Here is a 16,326-nt window from a genome sequence, read left to right as displayed (position 1 = left end):
ATGTGTGTAAATCCCATTTTCTTGTTGCACATTAAGTATTAGATTCCGAAGGCATAAGTAACCTGGGTAGATAGACAGTAGTGCTAACAATTTACATTCACTTCCCAGTGTTCCTTCTCTGGGTGTAGTTATTTCTGTCCATCATTGATCAACTGGAAGTGAGTTGGATCTTCTTTATGTTGAAGATATCCACTTCCATCAGAATACCCCTTCATACAGCATTGAAGTGTACAGCGATCTTCTGGTTCTATTCATTTCACTCAGCATCAGTTGATGTAAGTCTCTCCAAGCCTCTCTGTATTCCTCCTGCTGGTCATTTCTTACAGAGCAATAATATTCCATATTATTAGTTCAATCTTTATTAGAATTCTCAATCAGTAAATCATAGATTGCATATTTCATTAAGTTGTGTAAAATGTTAGATTACTTTTCAGTAGACATAATCTTCTAGCATACTATTTCTTTACTAAATAAGGGCTTAGAAATGCTCTATATGTAACAAAACCAATCCTAAAAGGTAGTTTTAATGTAGTTTTAATGATTCTAGTGGTTAGATCTAAAATCATACAAATTTGTAGTAGAACCTTTTTGGTTTAGATTTGCATTGAAGTCTACTAGTTAGTAATTTTAAAAGATAGTTCTTAAGATGTTTTGTCTTTATCTTATAAAATCATTTTGAGTCAGAATAGAGGTGAGAAGCAGAAAAATATTGTCATTTGAAATATTGGGTGATTTACACAAACATAGCACTTGGAATAACATGTTTGTTTATCTTTGCATTTGACATTTATGGCTACCTTTCATATTCTCCTGCTTCCTGCATTTGAGAGTGGTTAATGTTTCTTACTATGGGCACACTTAATACTTATGGCAAATTATATGTCTGCAAGGTGGGAGTTTAAGTTGAAGATGATTTTCCTTTAGGAACCCTAATACAATGAAAATTTTGTGTTTTCAGTTTAATAACTGATGTCTGGCTTTTTGTAGAAAGGAATCTAAAATTTTGATCAACTTCCAATTGTGAATTGCTCTGTGATAGAAAATCTTATGAAATCTCTCTCTATATATATCAATTAAGAGAGATAAAATAGTAAGCAATCATATATACTTGGGTTTACTATGATACATGTTATAGCGCATTATATGTTATACTGTCCCTTTATGAAGGTTATGGAATTCTAATAGGCTTTTGGGGAGAGGTTTTCACAAGTATCATTCAGAATATTTTGGAGAAATTTAGTATAGCTTGATGGTTTCTGGAATAATTGATTTTCACAGATATCTTGGATTCATTGATAAATTATCCATATGGATATCATCTATATTTCTTTGAAAACAAAATATTTAATAGAAGTTCACAATGCCTCATATAAACCTTTTTATATGGAAATATTTGCTTAATGCTAATTAAATTCAAGGGATTGACATTAAATCTTTTTTAAAATTCTCTTTCATCAGCACTAACAGTTTTGCCTTCTGTTGATTTTATTCTTCGTTTAAAATGAATGAACTGATCATATTTGAATTGAATTTTTCATTCTTTAATTCTTTTCTATTTAGCTTTTTCAAAGCTTTTTTTTTTTAAGTGCCCACTTAAAAAAATCCTTGAATGATGGTCAAAGGCATGCTCAATAGTAAGTTTCAACCTTAATTGCAAAGTTAATATTATTAGCAGAATACAACTTAATGCTTTTTATTGGCCTCACTGAAAAAAGTTTTAAATATTTTATGTATTATATCTGTAAAGTAATAAGATTGCCCATTTTGTTGATGCCTTATGTTTTTATATAATGAGAATTTCTGGATATATCCAGCTGCCAGAGCACCTTCCTTGTAAACCCCCCCCCCCAAAAAAAAAAAAAAAAAAAGGCTTTTAAACCAAACCAAGTAAGATGTTAGTGATGTATACAAGTTTCTGTACTCATAGTCCTCCTGTCACTTCTCTATTGTAAGAAGGAAAACACATTTCTCCATCTCTTTAGGACAACATGAGTCATTATTATGATGCAGAATTATGTTGTTTTTAATTAGTTTTGTTTGCATTTTTATAGTCATTGTGTATCTTTTTAGGGATTCTTGTTGACTTTGTATCCATTTATTCAAATGTTTGTTTTTTTTTTCTTAATTTCTTATTGTATAACCATTTACTTTTTTGTTTTTTGTTTTAAAATTTCCCCACTTTATAATATTTTTCAATGAAATATATATATATTTTGTTGAAAAAATATATATAATCTTAAAATATTTACTTTTATAAGATTTTGATTTTGCTTTTTTCTTCTTCCCTTCTCTCCCCTTGCCCAAGACAGTAAGCAATCTGATATGGGTTATTCATGTACAATCATATTAGACATATTTCTACATTATTTATGTTGTGAAAGAAGAATCAAACAAAAGGGAAAAACCACAAGAAATCATAAAACAAAAACAAAAAAAAATGTTTCAAGCTTCATTCAGACTACAAATTTCTTTTTCTGGATATGGATAGCATTTTCCATCATGAGTCTTACAGTTGTCTTAGATCATTGTATTGATGAGAAGATCTAAGACTGTCAAAGATGATCATCATACACACAACATTGCTTTTACTGTGTACAGTGTTCTTCTGGTTCAGCTCGCTTTATTCAGCATGTATGTACATGTAGATCTTTCCAAGCTTTTCTGAAATCTGCCTCCTCATCATTTTTTACAAAAAATAGTTTACTATTACATTCAGATACCACAATTTGCAACCATTTACTTTTACAAAATTCTTTGAAATCAATACCTTTCTTTAATGTGGCTGTTTTAGAGCTATAAGCACTGTTCAAATATTGCTGTTTTCTTGTTCTTAATTTTTGGAACTCTTTTAAAAAATAATTATTATATGCCTTCAGAAGCAGTGTACAGGTATACAAAAACAAACAACAGCAAACTATACAGAAAAAATATCCGTTTCTCCCTCCCCTCCCCCAAACCAAAACCAAACCAAACAAACTCCACAAACCAAAAAAGTTTCATTTTATAGCCTCAGCTTCAGGTAGCATTTTCTCCTTTCCCATTAGTTTAGTTTGGATCCCTTCTTATCCTTCTGCTTGTTTTCAGCTACTTCTTGATGTTGGCTAATCTTAGGAAAATGGAACTTCAGGATTGAGGAAAGGGAGCAAAGAAAATAACCTCTGGTGCCAGGCTTAGTATTTGTATCCAGGATCAGTCTCACTAGGAGAGTTATCAAATGTCCTCTAAGTTCATTTTTGATGGGTTGATGTTGAAAATATAGTAGTAACTAGCTGAGTATTTAAATTATATATTATGGGGCAGACAGGCTGCAGAGCTTTATTATGTTCTTACTATGTGTTAGGCTCTGTGCTAGAGCTGGGGATACAAACACAAGCAAAAAAAAAAGTCTTTGCCTTTAACTATTTTCTCATGGGAAGAATAAGATGAAAGGGAACTGAAAAGCAAGTGAGGGGGAAGGGAGGAAGAATAGGTTGAAGTTATCTTAGGGGGCATAATATTGAAGTCCACAAAATTAGATGCAGGACTGAAAGAGAGAATAAAGATTGGCTGGCCCAGACCCAGGTTTTTTTTCAATCAGAAATTCTTAGAGGAACTCACCAGTGGAAGAAGAGAGCTGGCCTGGTGGAGGAAGGTTCCAAGGTGTCAAGGCTGTGGCAACTTTAAGAACTGCTTGTACTTGAGAGTGTGGAATATATGTACAAATGAATGGAAAGTAGTTCTCTATATATTTTCTTTCATATAAGTTGAGTGTGAGTAGGAAATTGAGGAAGCTTAGTATAACAGATGTCTGCTGAAAGATTAATTTTCCTTCATTTTTTTTAAATTATCAAAATGAAGGAAATGTAGATATTTACTCAAAACTTGGAGGGGTGAAAGTGAAAGTAGAAAAGTGAAGATTTTCCCATGGAAGATCTTCCTATCATAGGGCAATAAATAATTTGCATGTCTACAAGTCATTTGATTTGATTAGTTTGTCTAGTTTTTGAGTATATAAGGCTTCTAGAAAAAGTGATAGTATATAAAAAGGGATGTGCAAATTTTTTTTTTTTTAATCCTAAAGAAAGTAATAGACACAGTATAGGAAAGGGACTACAAAGTTTATCCAGTCCAATCTCTATGTAAAAAGTAATTCCTTCAAAATATCCCAGAAAAGTGGTTATTAAGCAACAACTCAAAGAATTTGCTACCACCTGAGATAGCACATTAAACTTTGTTGAATTCTAATTATTAGAAAGATGTTACTTACATTGAATCAGTATCTGCTTGTGTACAATCCTATCTAGAAATCCAAATCCTGTTCTCTGATACCATCTTGTTAATGAGCTGTTCATTTTTCATTTCTTCCTTCTAAATCATTTGATTCAACAGTATTTATTGGCAACAGCAGTAAAAATAATACCTGTACCTTGAAGTTCTTTAATACCCAGAGATCCAGAGATTTGTACAATTTTTTCTCCCCCCCCCCCCTTTTTTTTTTAAGAGTCTTCAGGAAGTAGTAATCTAGCCTTTGTGCCTGAAGAACTTTAGAGGAAACTCACTTTTTTTTTTTTTAAATTTGGTGAAGGTATTTTTTTTTTTTAATAATAGCTTTTTATTTTTCAAAATACATGCAAAGGTAGTGTTCAAAATTCACCCTTGCAAAACACCCTTCCCTTGCCCCCTCCCTTCTTTTAGAGAGTAAACAGTGCAATCCAATATAGGTTAAACATGTGTAATTCTTCTAAACATATTTCCACATTTATCCTGCTGCACAAGAAAAACCAGATCAAAAAGGGAAAAAAAGTGAGGGGGTAAAAAAAAAAAAAAACAAGCAAGCAAGCAAACAATAGACAAAAAAGCGAAAATATTATTGTAATGCACATTCAGTCCTTCTAGTCCTCCCTCTTGGATGCAGATGGCTTTCTCCATCACAAGTCTATGGAATTGGCACTGTTCTGAAATCATCAGCAGGATGATTTCTTATAGGACAATTTCATGACATTTATATACTGTAATTTATTCAGCCATTCCCCAGTTGATAAGGCATCCATTCAGTTTTCAATTCCTTGCCAGTACAAAAAAGGGCTGCTTCAAACATTTTTGCACATGTGGATCCTTTTTCCCTTTTTTATGATCTCTTTGAGATACAGACCCAGTAGAGATATTGCTGAATCAAATGGTGCACTATATATATATGAAATAGCTTTGATAGCTAAAGGCTAATATATTACTGTCCCAATTTTCCCACATCCCCTCCAATATTTATATTATCTTTTCTTGTCATCTTGGCCAATCTGAGAAGTGTGAAGTGTTACCTCAGATTGTTGTAATTTGCATTTGTCCAATCAATAGTGATTCAGAGCATTTTTTCATATGATTAGAAGTAGCTTTAATTTCTTCATCTGAAAATTGTCTGTTCATATTATTTGACCATTTATCAATTGGAAAACAGCCTGTATTCTTATAAGTTTGAGTTAATTTTCTCTGTTTTTTAGAAATGAAGCCTTTATCAGAACCCTTAGAGGTAAATTCCTCCCCTTCTCCCTCTCTCCCCCCCAGTTTGCTGCTTCCCTTTTTGGGAAAGAATCATTGGCTTCATTCTTCTTCTGACTCCAGTATTATTTAAACTTGTTTCCAATTTAGAATTAGTTAATTTTTGAGTTAAAACTTAGATGCACTTACTGAACTGTGTTTGTGTGCATGTGTTTTTTAAAAACTATTGCTTTGTATGAGGGTGATTCTTAGGAAGTAAATTCACAAAGGAAAGGATAAGACATTTGGTTTAATGTTTATTCTCTTATATGCAGAATCATTTTATTATCAAAAATATTTTGATTAGTTTCCCTTCATTTCCCACTTTTGTACCATATTTAGAGCTTCTGCTGACTAAAAGTTTATTTATATACTTTAAACTCTAGAAAATACATTTGTTAGAATATCTTTGCTTTAACATTATTATATTTGTAATGGAAATAGCAAAAACAGAAGTACCATCCTGGACATGTTAATTTTGAAAGTTATGTTGGTTATTTTCAGGATTTGACCATTATATGCTAATTTAAAATTAAGGACTGCTAAAAATAGATCTGATATAGTTTTCTTTGTAAGGATTTCTCTTTTTCTTTTATTTCTCATCTTATGATGTAATGATCATCAGGAATTCCTGATAAGGAAAATTTATCCAGAAATCTAGATCTAGGAAGATAGGTAATTTGCCTAGGATCACAACCAGGGTGTCCCAAAAGCAGAATGTAATTCTAGGTCTTTCTAAAAGGGTTGATCTGTACCTTTAAGTTCTCATTTGTGAGATTATGGCAGAAACCAAGTCTATTCTTTTTCTCCAAGATTTCTACTTGAATCAAGAAACAATATAGCTGTAAGTATTTCAGGCACATAATCTAAATTCTGATGAAACAGTACCCTATTAATTTCCCCCCTTTAATTACTCATTTATTTATTTTTAAGATTAAAAACACTAAGTTTAAAAATTCCTTTTTTTCCTGCCATACTTCCAGCTATTGAGAAGACAAGCATTATATCAATTATACATGTGAAGTCATACAAAGCATATATCCATATTAGTATGTTGCCAAAAAGCAAACAGACAAACCAATCCAAATAAAAACAGAGTGAAAAAGTCTGTTTCCATCTGTATTCAGATTTTATCAGTTCTTTCTTTGGAGGTAGATAGTGTTTTTCATCATGGGTCTTTTCAAATTGTCTTGGATCATTATCTTCTGGTTCTATTTATATCACTTTGTATCAGTTCATCTGAGTCTTCCTAGTAGATTTTTTCTAAAACCATCCTGCTTGTCATTTCTTATTCCATTATGATTATATATCATAATTTGTTTAGCTCAGTGGTCCTCAAACTTTTTAAATAGGGGGCCAGTTCACTGTCCCTCAGACTGTTGGAGGACAGGACTATAGTAAAAACAAAAACTCACACTCTGTCTCCGCCCCTCAGCTCATTTGCTATAACCCAGAGGGCCGCATCTGGCCCATAGTTTGAGAACCCCTAGTTTAGCTATTACCCAGTTGATGGACTATTACCCAGTTGATAGATATCTCAGGTTCCAATTTTTTTTCTCAAAACACACACCCACTCTCCCCCCCCTCCACACCTACTCTAAATATTTTTTTACATATTTGTCCTTTCCTCTTTTCTTTTTTTCCTCCTTCCTTCTTTTTTTCTGATATACACCTAGTATTAGTATTCCATTAATTTGAATCAACCTAATGCTAAATTTTTAGGGATTGCATTGTGATAGAGACTGCACCTGTGATTTCACTATTTCTACCCATGAAGGTTGACACCACTATGTCTGTAATTTATAGCCAATTTTTAGTCTTAGGAAAGTGCTGCTCACATTCGAGGAGATTGTGACTTGTTTCAGATTACACAGACATATGCCAAAGATAGGACTTGGTCTCTAGACACCCTATCCACTACTCCATGTTGCCTTTTCCTAATTAAAAATATTTTAAATTAAGAATGATTATTATGAAAACAGGCAAATGTAGGAAATGTTCTGCTATAAGTTACAGTAATAATATCTATACTAATAATTGAAAGCCATCTACTGAGTTGTAGTTATGTGACCTAACATTACCTTTGTACTCTATGAAGAAAAATGGCTTTGGAAAAATAGCCTAAACACATTTGAGGTTGTGATTTAGGAATAGAGTAAGTAAACTTTTAATTCTGTATAAAAGCATTTTTAATAATAGCATTTAACTATTTAGTGCTCTAATATACGTGTATGCTACCAGGATATAAGTAAATAAAACTATTTTTATTTTAAAACATAAAATTAAAAAAGAATGTTAACTATTTCACCTATCTCAGACTCTATCTCTATTTCTCACTTTGTTCTTCAGAATTGGAGAGTTTTGAGTGGTGCCCATCAGAAAGATGAAAGTATAAGTCCATGCCATATGAGGTTTGGTCGATAAAAACTGTGGATGTTTAGCTTATAGAAGAAAGTAGATAGAAGAGATATAAAATAGCTGTCTTCAAGTACTTGAAGGACTGTCACGTGGAAGAAAAATTAAGATTATTACTATGTCAGGACCTAAACAGCAGAAACAGTAATATAATTGGTATAAGTGCAGAGACTCCAATTTAAGCTTGGTGTCAGAAGCTTTTTAAAAACTAGAACTCTTTCAAAGCAGAATGGTCTGTTTTGAGACATACTGAGTTTACCTTCTTTGGAAATCTTTAAGCAAGAGATTGAGTAACCATTTGTCAGGTTTGTTGTATTGGGAATTCTTTTAATGTATGGGTTGTACTAGATGACTGCTAAGGTCCCTACCTATCTAGAATTTGTAAGATTTTCATTGTATCAATAAAATGAAGGGGTTGGATAGGATGCTGCCTAACATTTCCTACTTTACTATTTTGTACTTCTTTGACTTAAGCTCTTTGAATTTAATCTTCCTTCCTCAAAGTTATTCTTGAGAAGAATCAACAGGAAATGTTGAATTATAGCAGTGACTAATACTCTAGCTCTGGCTCTTAGTAGCTGTATGTCTTTGGAAAAGTCACTTTTGGCCTTCAGTTTCAATTTCCTTATAATGATTGAGTTTTACTAGGTTTTTCTCCAAGGCCCCCTTAAAAGTTTTAACTCGGTATAATCCTATGATATTTAAATGGCCTGTCAGTAAAGTCATGGCCTTGAAATATGTACATTCTTTGGTAATAATGACCTTAGTTTTCTTTTTTTAATTGTTGAGTCACATAGAGAGTGATGATAAGTGAAAATTTGATATTTATTTTTTTAACAAAAATTTATTTCTTATTTAGTATGGACAAATATGGTGTTCTTCATTAAGTGTGAAGAAATGTTTGAATGAGATAAAAAGATAAAGAAGACTTGTAGAGTTTATAGTAGAAAGAATTTAACACTATACAGATATACATAAGATAAAATAGAACGTTGTGGCAAAAATACAAAAGTTACAAAAAATTCTACAGATGTGGTATTTCTAAAATTGTATCATGCAGGTGGAAAGGCTAACAGTTGTGCTGTGATTTATTTATAGGCTTCACTTAAGAGAATTCTTCTCTAACTCTCACTTAAGAGGGAAGTGTGTGTGTGTTCTTTCCATTTTTTTCTACAATGAACTGTCTGGTTAAGGATAGAGTACTAAAACTCTAAAAGCAGGAGTTTTTAACTTTTTCTGTCATGGATGTCTGCCTTTCTCAAAATATTTTCAAGTAGATAAAATAAATCCATAGATTTACCAGGGAAATTATGTTGAAATATTCAGATATTTTGAAGTAGTTACCAAAAAAAAAAAAAATCATACACCCATGGTTCAGAATTCCTGTTCTGAAAGGCTTAAGACATGTATTATCAATTGTGTGCTAAAAGAAAATAAATCGAGGGATATAATTTTAGTTCAGTTTTAAAAGTTGTTCAATTCCTTAAGCAAATTAGAATTTATTTTGAGAAGGAAATCTTAATTGAGAGTTGATTTTTGTGTTGCTTTTTTAAAAAATGGATTATTTCTCATGCTATCTTAAAAATGGACCACTATATCTTAATGTGATAAGTGTAAGAACCCAGAGATTATTCATAGAAGTCTTGTCTATCTCATACTAGTTAGTGCCAAGACTTGCTGATAAATATTTCATTTTTATAATAATAATAATAATAGTATTTCTGTAGCATCTCCTATGTGCTAGGCACTTGTTAACTGTGCTTTAAGCACAATATTAAATTTATTCTTTACTAACAGACATTTTTGGAGGGTCTTTTAAACCAATATTTATTAACCAAGGGAGGAATAATTCACAGAATATGTTAACATCTTATTCATGGGACTAATTATTTTAGAAAGACCTTATCAATTGCTTACTGTTATTAGCATATTTGACTGCTTTTGCCTTCCTGATGATATTTGTGAATTTCATACCCATATAAGATGAAGGACATTCCTCAGAGAAATATGTGATGGAAGAGAAGCAGATGAGATGATAGTCTTCTCTTTTTTTTCTTTCTGTCCCTTTCTTTCTTGTCTGCTTCTTTGTTTCATCATCTCTTTTTCATTATCCTTGTCTCATTCTCTTTTTGCTAATTCTTCTCTTTTTTCTCTTCGCTTCTCTTTTTCCTAATTCTTGTTTCTCTTTTCTAAAAAAGTGAATTAAAAATATTCTTGTCATACTTAGTCAACTTTTATGAGAGGACATTTGTTGTGAATGTTCCTATTTATCTGTTACTCATATCAGATTATAATGCTCCTTTTCAGCCTTTTTTTTTTTTTTTTTTTTTAATGTTGCTTTAGTTACCTTGCTGGGCCTCAATTACCTTCTTGTGAGGATTATTGGTTTCCAAGAGATGCAGTTTTGTGGTTTCCATCTCTCAGAAGCAGTCATCATGGGTCAGTTGAAATAGTTAAGAACAAGAGAATATTGAAATCCGACTTTTCATAAATACCAAGAACTTTGTGCTATAGAATTGTGCCCATGTGTACATGTATACACATGCGCGCACACACACTTTATTAAGCAATTAGCAGATAACATTCTCTTTGAACATCTTTATTCCAGAAGGTTGTTGCTGTTTTTATTTTATTTTGTTTTCTTCTTTTAGGCTGCCTGCTGGTTGTTATGATAAAGGTGATAGACATATTGTTGGGGTAGGAAATCTGCTGGTTTTTATTTGGCATTGATTGAAAACTTAGTGATATTTTGTTGTATTTTATTAAAATCATGAAAGGACTGTTTGTTAGAGGACATAATTTTAAGCCTTTGAAGCAAGAAACTCAGTTCCCATAGTAGTCTGACAGTGTTCTTCAGGGATCCACAATCTTATCTTTATTCTTAGGACTATTTCCACCATAATCACATGATCAATAAATCCCCCAAGTAAAAAAGGAGTTCGCTCATTGGTCTCTACATTAGACTTCACACCTTTAGACAGCACATAAAAGGACAAGCTCACTGGGAGGAGAATCAGAGTCAGGATTCAATCAAGGAGAGGACTTCCCAGGAGAACTTAAGGGGACTTCGGAGGAGGGGACTTCCAGGAGATTCACAACTAGGATTGACTTCTGGGAGCTCCCACAAGCCTACTGTAACCCACAATCCCACTCTCGGAGGTGGAGTCTAATTCATTCTAACTTTCACTGTTGTGCTGCTGGAAACATTGGGAGGATGAGAGGCTGAAGCTGGCTGGAGGCTGAAGGACAAACCTTTGGACAGAGGGAGTTAGAGGCTGAAGCTGGAAGAGACAAAGGACTAGAGGCAAGATCGGAAAGGCCTCCAGAAAACTAGCCAAGCCCCAAGTGAAGGAGATAAGATTTGGAATGAGACAGTAAAGGACTTTAACTTCTGGCTGGATTTAGGATTATTGAACTGAATTGAAATGAAGGCTGCCTCCAGAAGCTCCCCAAAAGATCTGCTCCCAGAGAACGAGTATAATTTAGAGAAACAGAACATCACAAAATATGGTGAGGCATTTATTCAGGGTTATATAATTTAAATTCAGAATAATACATTATCTTACTTTTAGAGGGATACTTGGGATAGGAGGAGAGAAAAAGAATTCTATAAAGTTTAGTTTTGATAAGAGGGAATATAGATGGAATACACAGAAGAGCCAAACTGCTAGAGGAAATGTTGGAGAGGTGTCCTTGCAATTATCTCTGTCCTACTAAGTGATCATTCCTAACTGCTAAAGTATGCAGGCATATTTTTGGGGGGAGTTTACTCTCACTCACTTCCGGGGATTGACTTTAGAAGGTTGTGGGAGCAGTTAGATATTGCTAGTTACAACATGGTAGAACCTTAGAGATTCCTAAGGGTTGACATTAATATGTCCATTTTCTCTTTTTTGGAATAGTTGTTTTGGAGTTGGATAGATTTTTTTTTTTTTAAAGCTTTTTATTTTCAGAACACATGCATAATTTTCAACACTCACTCTTGCAAAACCCTGTGTACTAAACTTTTCTCCCTACTTTTCTCTTTCCTCTAGCTGTCAAATAATTCAATATATGTTAAATATGTGCAATTTCCATAATTGTCATATTGCACAAAAAGAAAATCAGGTGAAAAAGGAAAAAAATGAGAAAAAACAAAATGCAAGCAAAAAAAATAAAAATACTATGTTATGAGCCACATTCAGTCCCCACAGTCCTCTCTCTGGATGCAGGTGACTCTCTCCCTCACAAGATCATTGGAACTGGCCTGAATCACTTCATTGTTGAAGAGAGCCCCATAAATTAATGATGATCAGAATTGATCATCATATAAATTTGCTATTGCTATATACAATGTTCTCCTGGTTCTACTCACTTCACTTAGCATCAATTCATGTAGTCTTTCCAGGCCTCTCTGAAATTATCCTGCCAATCATTTCATAAAGAGCAATAATATTTCATTACATTCATATACCATAACTTACTCAGCCATTTTTCAACTGATTTACTCTCACTCAGTTTCCAGTTTCTTGCCACTACAAAAAGGCTGCTACAAACATTTTTGTACATGTGGGTCCTTTCCCCTCCTTTATCATCTCTTTGGGACACAGACCCAGTAGTACTACTGCTGGATCAAAGGGTTTGATCATAGTTTGATAGACTTTTTGGGCCTAGTTCTAAATTGTTCTTCAGTATAGTTGGATTACTTCACAACTCTATTAGTGTCTGAGTTTTTCCACATTCCCTCCAACATTCATCATTATCTTTTCTTGTCATTTTAATCAATCTGAAAGGTGCATAGTGGTACCTCAGAGTAGTCTTAATTTGCATTTTTCTCATCAATAGTGATTTAAAGTATTTTTTCATATGACTAGAAATGGTTTTAATTTGTAACTCTGAAAATTGTTCATATCCTTTTATCATCTGCAATTATCAATTGGAGAATGGCTTGTATGCTTATAAATTTGAGTCATATAATTTGAATTGATATATTAGAAATGAGACCTTTATCAGAACCCTTGGATGTAAAAAAATTTTTCTCCACTTTTCTGCTTCTCTCCTAATCTTGTTTGCTTAGGTGTAACTAAACATAATCAAAATAATCCATTTTGCATTCCATAATGTACTCTAGTTCATGTTGGCCACAAATTCCTTTCTTTTCCGCAGATCTGAGAGGTAGACTGTTCTAATTTGCTTCTAGTGTTACTATGCCTAAATAATGTACCTATTTTGACTTTTTCTTGCTATAGGAGTATTAGGTGAGGATTAATGCCTCATTTCTGCCATACTAATGTCCAGTTTTCCCAGTAGTTTTTGTCAAATAGTGAGTTCTTATTCCAGAAGCTGAGGTCTTTGCATTTTATCAAATACTACATTACTATAGTTATTGATTATTGTGTCTTGTGAAGCTAACCTATTCCATGGATCAACTACTTTATTTCTTAGCCTGTACCGAATAGTTTTGATGACTGCTGCTTTGTAATATAGTTGTAGGGCTGGTACAACTAGGCTATCCTTATCTGAATTTTTTTCTCCATTAAGTCCCTGGAATTCTTGACCTTTTGCTCTTCCAGGTGTTACTGTTTTTTCTAGCTCTTTAAAAAATTTCTTGGGAGTTTGATTGATATGGCATTGAATAAGTGGAATTGTTATTTTTATTATATTAGCTCACATTATCCATGAGAACTTGATATTCTTCCAGTTGATTAGAGCTTACTTTATTTGTGTGGAAAGTTACATAATTTGTAATTATGTTTATATAGTTCTTGGCTTTGTCTTGATAGGTAGATTTTCAAATTTGTTATGTTATCTACAGTTATTTTTGATGGACTTTGTTTTTATCTCTTGCTGCTAGACTTTGTTGGTAACATATAGAAATGCTGATGATTTATGTGAATTTATTTTGTATCATCCAGCTTTGCTAAAGTTGTGAATTGTTTTTAGTAATTTTTTAGTTAATTCCCTGGATTCTCTAAGTGTACCATATGTCATCTGCAAGAGTGGTAATTTGGTTTACTCATGACTTACTCTAATTCCTTTTTCTTGTCTTATTGCTAAAGCTTACATTTCTAATACAATATTAAATGGTGATAGTGAGCAGCCTTGTTCACCTCCTGCTTTTATTGGGAATCTTGTTTATCCCCTTTATGTATGATGCTTGCTGATCGCTTTAAATAGATGCTACTGATTATTTTAAGGAATACTCCATTTATTCCAGTACTCTCTAGTGAAAAATGCTTTTTCTGCATCTATTGAGATCATCATATGATTTCTGTTAGTTTGGTTATTGATATACTTAATTACGCTAATAGTTTTCCTAATATTGAACTAGTCTTGCATTCCTGATTTGAATCCTGCTTGGTCATGGTGTATTATCCTGGTGATAACTTGTTGAAAATCTCTTTGCTAATATTTTATTTATTCATTATAATTATTAATACTTTATTTATTAAATTAATATTTTATATATTCATATAAATGATCTATAATTTTCTTTCTTTGTTTTGACTCTACCTACTTTAGGTATCACAACACCATATCTGTGTCAAAAAGAACTCAGTAGGACTCCTTCTTGCTCTATTTTTCCAAATAGTTTGAATAATATTGGAATTAATTGTTCTTTAAATGTTTGTTAAAATTCACATGTAAATCCATCTGATTAATAGTTTGTTCAATTATAATTTCAAAAACAGGACTATTTAAGTAATTTATTACCTTCTCTTTTAATCTGGGCAATCTATATTTTTGTAGGTGTTTATCCATTTCACTTAGCTTATCAGGTTTATTGGACAAAATAGCTCCTAATTTAGTTCTGATTTTCTTCTTCATTGGAAAGTTCACCCTTTTCATTTTTGATACTAACAATTTGATTTTTTCCTTTTTCTAATCACATTAACTAAAGGTTTAGCTATTTTGCTGGTTTTTTCATAAAACCAACTCTTAGTTTTGCTTATTAACTAAAATTTTCTTACTTTCAATCTTGTTAATCTCTTATTTTCAGAATTTCAAATTTGGTATTTAATTGTGATGAGAGATAGGAAAGGGGGAACCCCGTTTTGGTCAGCGCAAAGATCATGATGGCTTAGTGTCCCTGTAAATAAATTTATAAGCCGAAAACCTAGAATGATAAAAGGTTTATTGTAGAAATTTGGAAGTAAAGTTTAAGGTAGAAAGATGTCAGGGCCAAAGGTGGTCGCTGGGCGGACAGGAACCCTTACATGGCCAGAAGGACACCATGTTTTGGGGGAATGGCTCCTGCAAAGAGAGAGCTCCAGTTTGGCTCTTTTATACAACTAAAAGGGGTTTGTGGGTGGTGCCCCAAATTCTGGCGGGCTTTTCAGATAAGGAAGAAACTGCTTGTGGGGGGCTGAGAAAACCCAAGCCAGCTCAGATAGGGGCTGGGCCCAGATATTCCAAAGGATGTTTTTTGACCAGGATTTGTGAATCAAAGGACAGCCATGGGGGTTGGGAAATCAGAAAGGAAATCTTAAAGGGACCTCAACCCCCATCTCTTTCTAGCTTTTTTTTTTTAAATAGTTTTTATTTACCAGATATATGCATGGGTAATTTTACAACATTGACAATTGTCAAGCCTTTTGTTCTAATTTTTTCCCTCCTTCCCCCTTCCCCCCCAAGATGGCAGGTTGACCAGTGCATGTTAAATATGTTAAAGTATAAATTAAATACAATATATGTATACATGTCCAAATAGTTGTTTTGCTGTACAAAAAGAATCGGACTTTGAAAAAATAGAGGGATTGGGAATTCTATGTAGTGGTTCATAGTCATCTCCCAGAATTTTTTTGCTGGATGTAGCTAGTTCAGTTCATTACTGCTATTTTGGAACTGATTTGGTTCATCTCATTGTTGGAGAGGGCCTCGTCCATCAGAATTGATCATTTTATATAGTATTGTTGTTGAAGTATATAATGATCTCCTGGTCCTGCTCATTTCACTCAGCATCAGTTCATGTAAGTCTCTCCAGGCCTTTCTGGAATATCCTCTTTCTAACTTTGTTAGCTGCAAGCCCAATTCACTGATCTTCTTTTTCTCTAATTTTATGCCAATAAGCAAATAGAGATATAAAACTTCTTCTAAGAACTGTTTTGTCCATGTTCTGTAAATTTTGTATGTTGTTTCATTATTGTCGTTCTCTTGGATAAAATTATCGATGTGCCTATGACTTTTCACCATTCATTCTTTAGGATTAGATTACTTAGTTTCCAAGTAATATTTGATCTTTCCCTGGGCACTTTTTTTGCATGTAATTTTTTTGCATTGTAATCTGAAAAGGAAGCATTTACTATGTCTGCCTTTTTGCATTTGATTTTGAGGTTTTTATGCCCTGATATATAGTCAGTTTTTATGTAGGTTCTATGTACTGCTGAACAAAAGGTATGTTCTTTTCTGTTTCCATTCAGT

At 32.9% G+C, this 16,326-nt stretch overlaps 1 protein-coding gene across 1 annotated transcript in view; it reads left to right on the top strand.

Moving 5' to 3' along the window:
- Positions 1-16,326, top strand: part of DDX10 (DEAD-box helicase 10) — a 245,600-nt gene that overhangs the window by 68,779 nt on the left and 160,495 nt on the right. The window lies entirely within an intron of this gene.

This window comes from Sminthopsis crassicaudata, chromosome 3 (assembly GCF_048593235.1).
Source record: "Sminthopsis crassicaudata isolate SCR6 chromosome 3, ASM4859323v1, whole genome shotgun sequence".
Classification (NCBI taxonomy): domain Eukaryota; kingdom Metazoa; phylum Chordata; class Mammalia; order Dasyuromorphia; family Dasyuridae; genus Sminthopsis; species Sminthopsis crassicaudata.
Note: the sequence above shows the minus strand (reverse complement) of the source record. Positions and strands in the feature narration are given on the sequence as shown.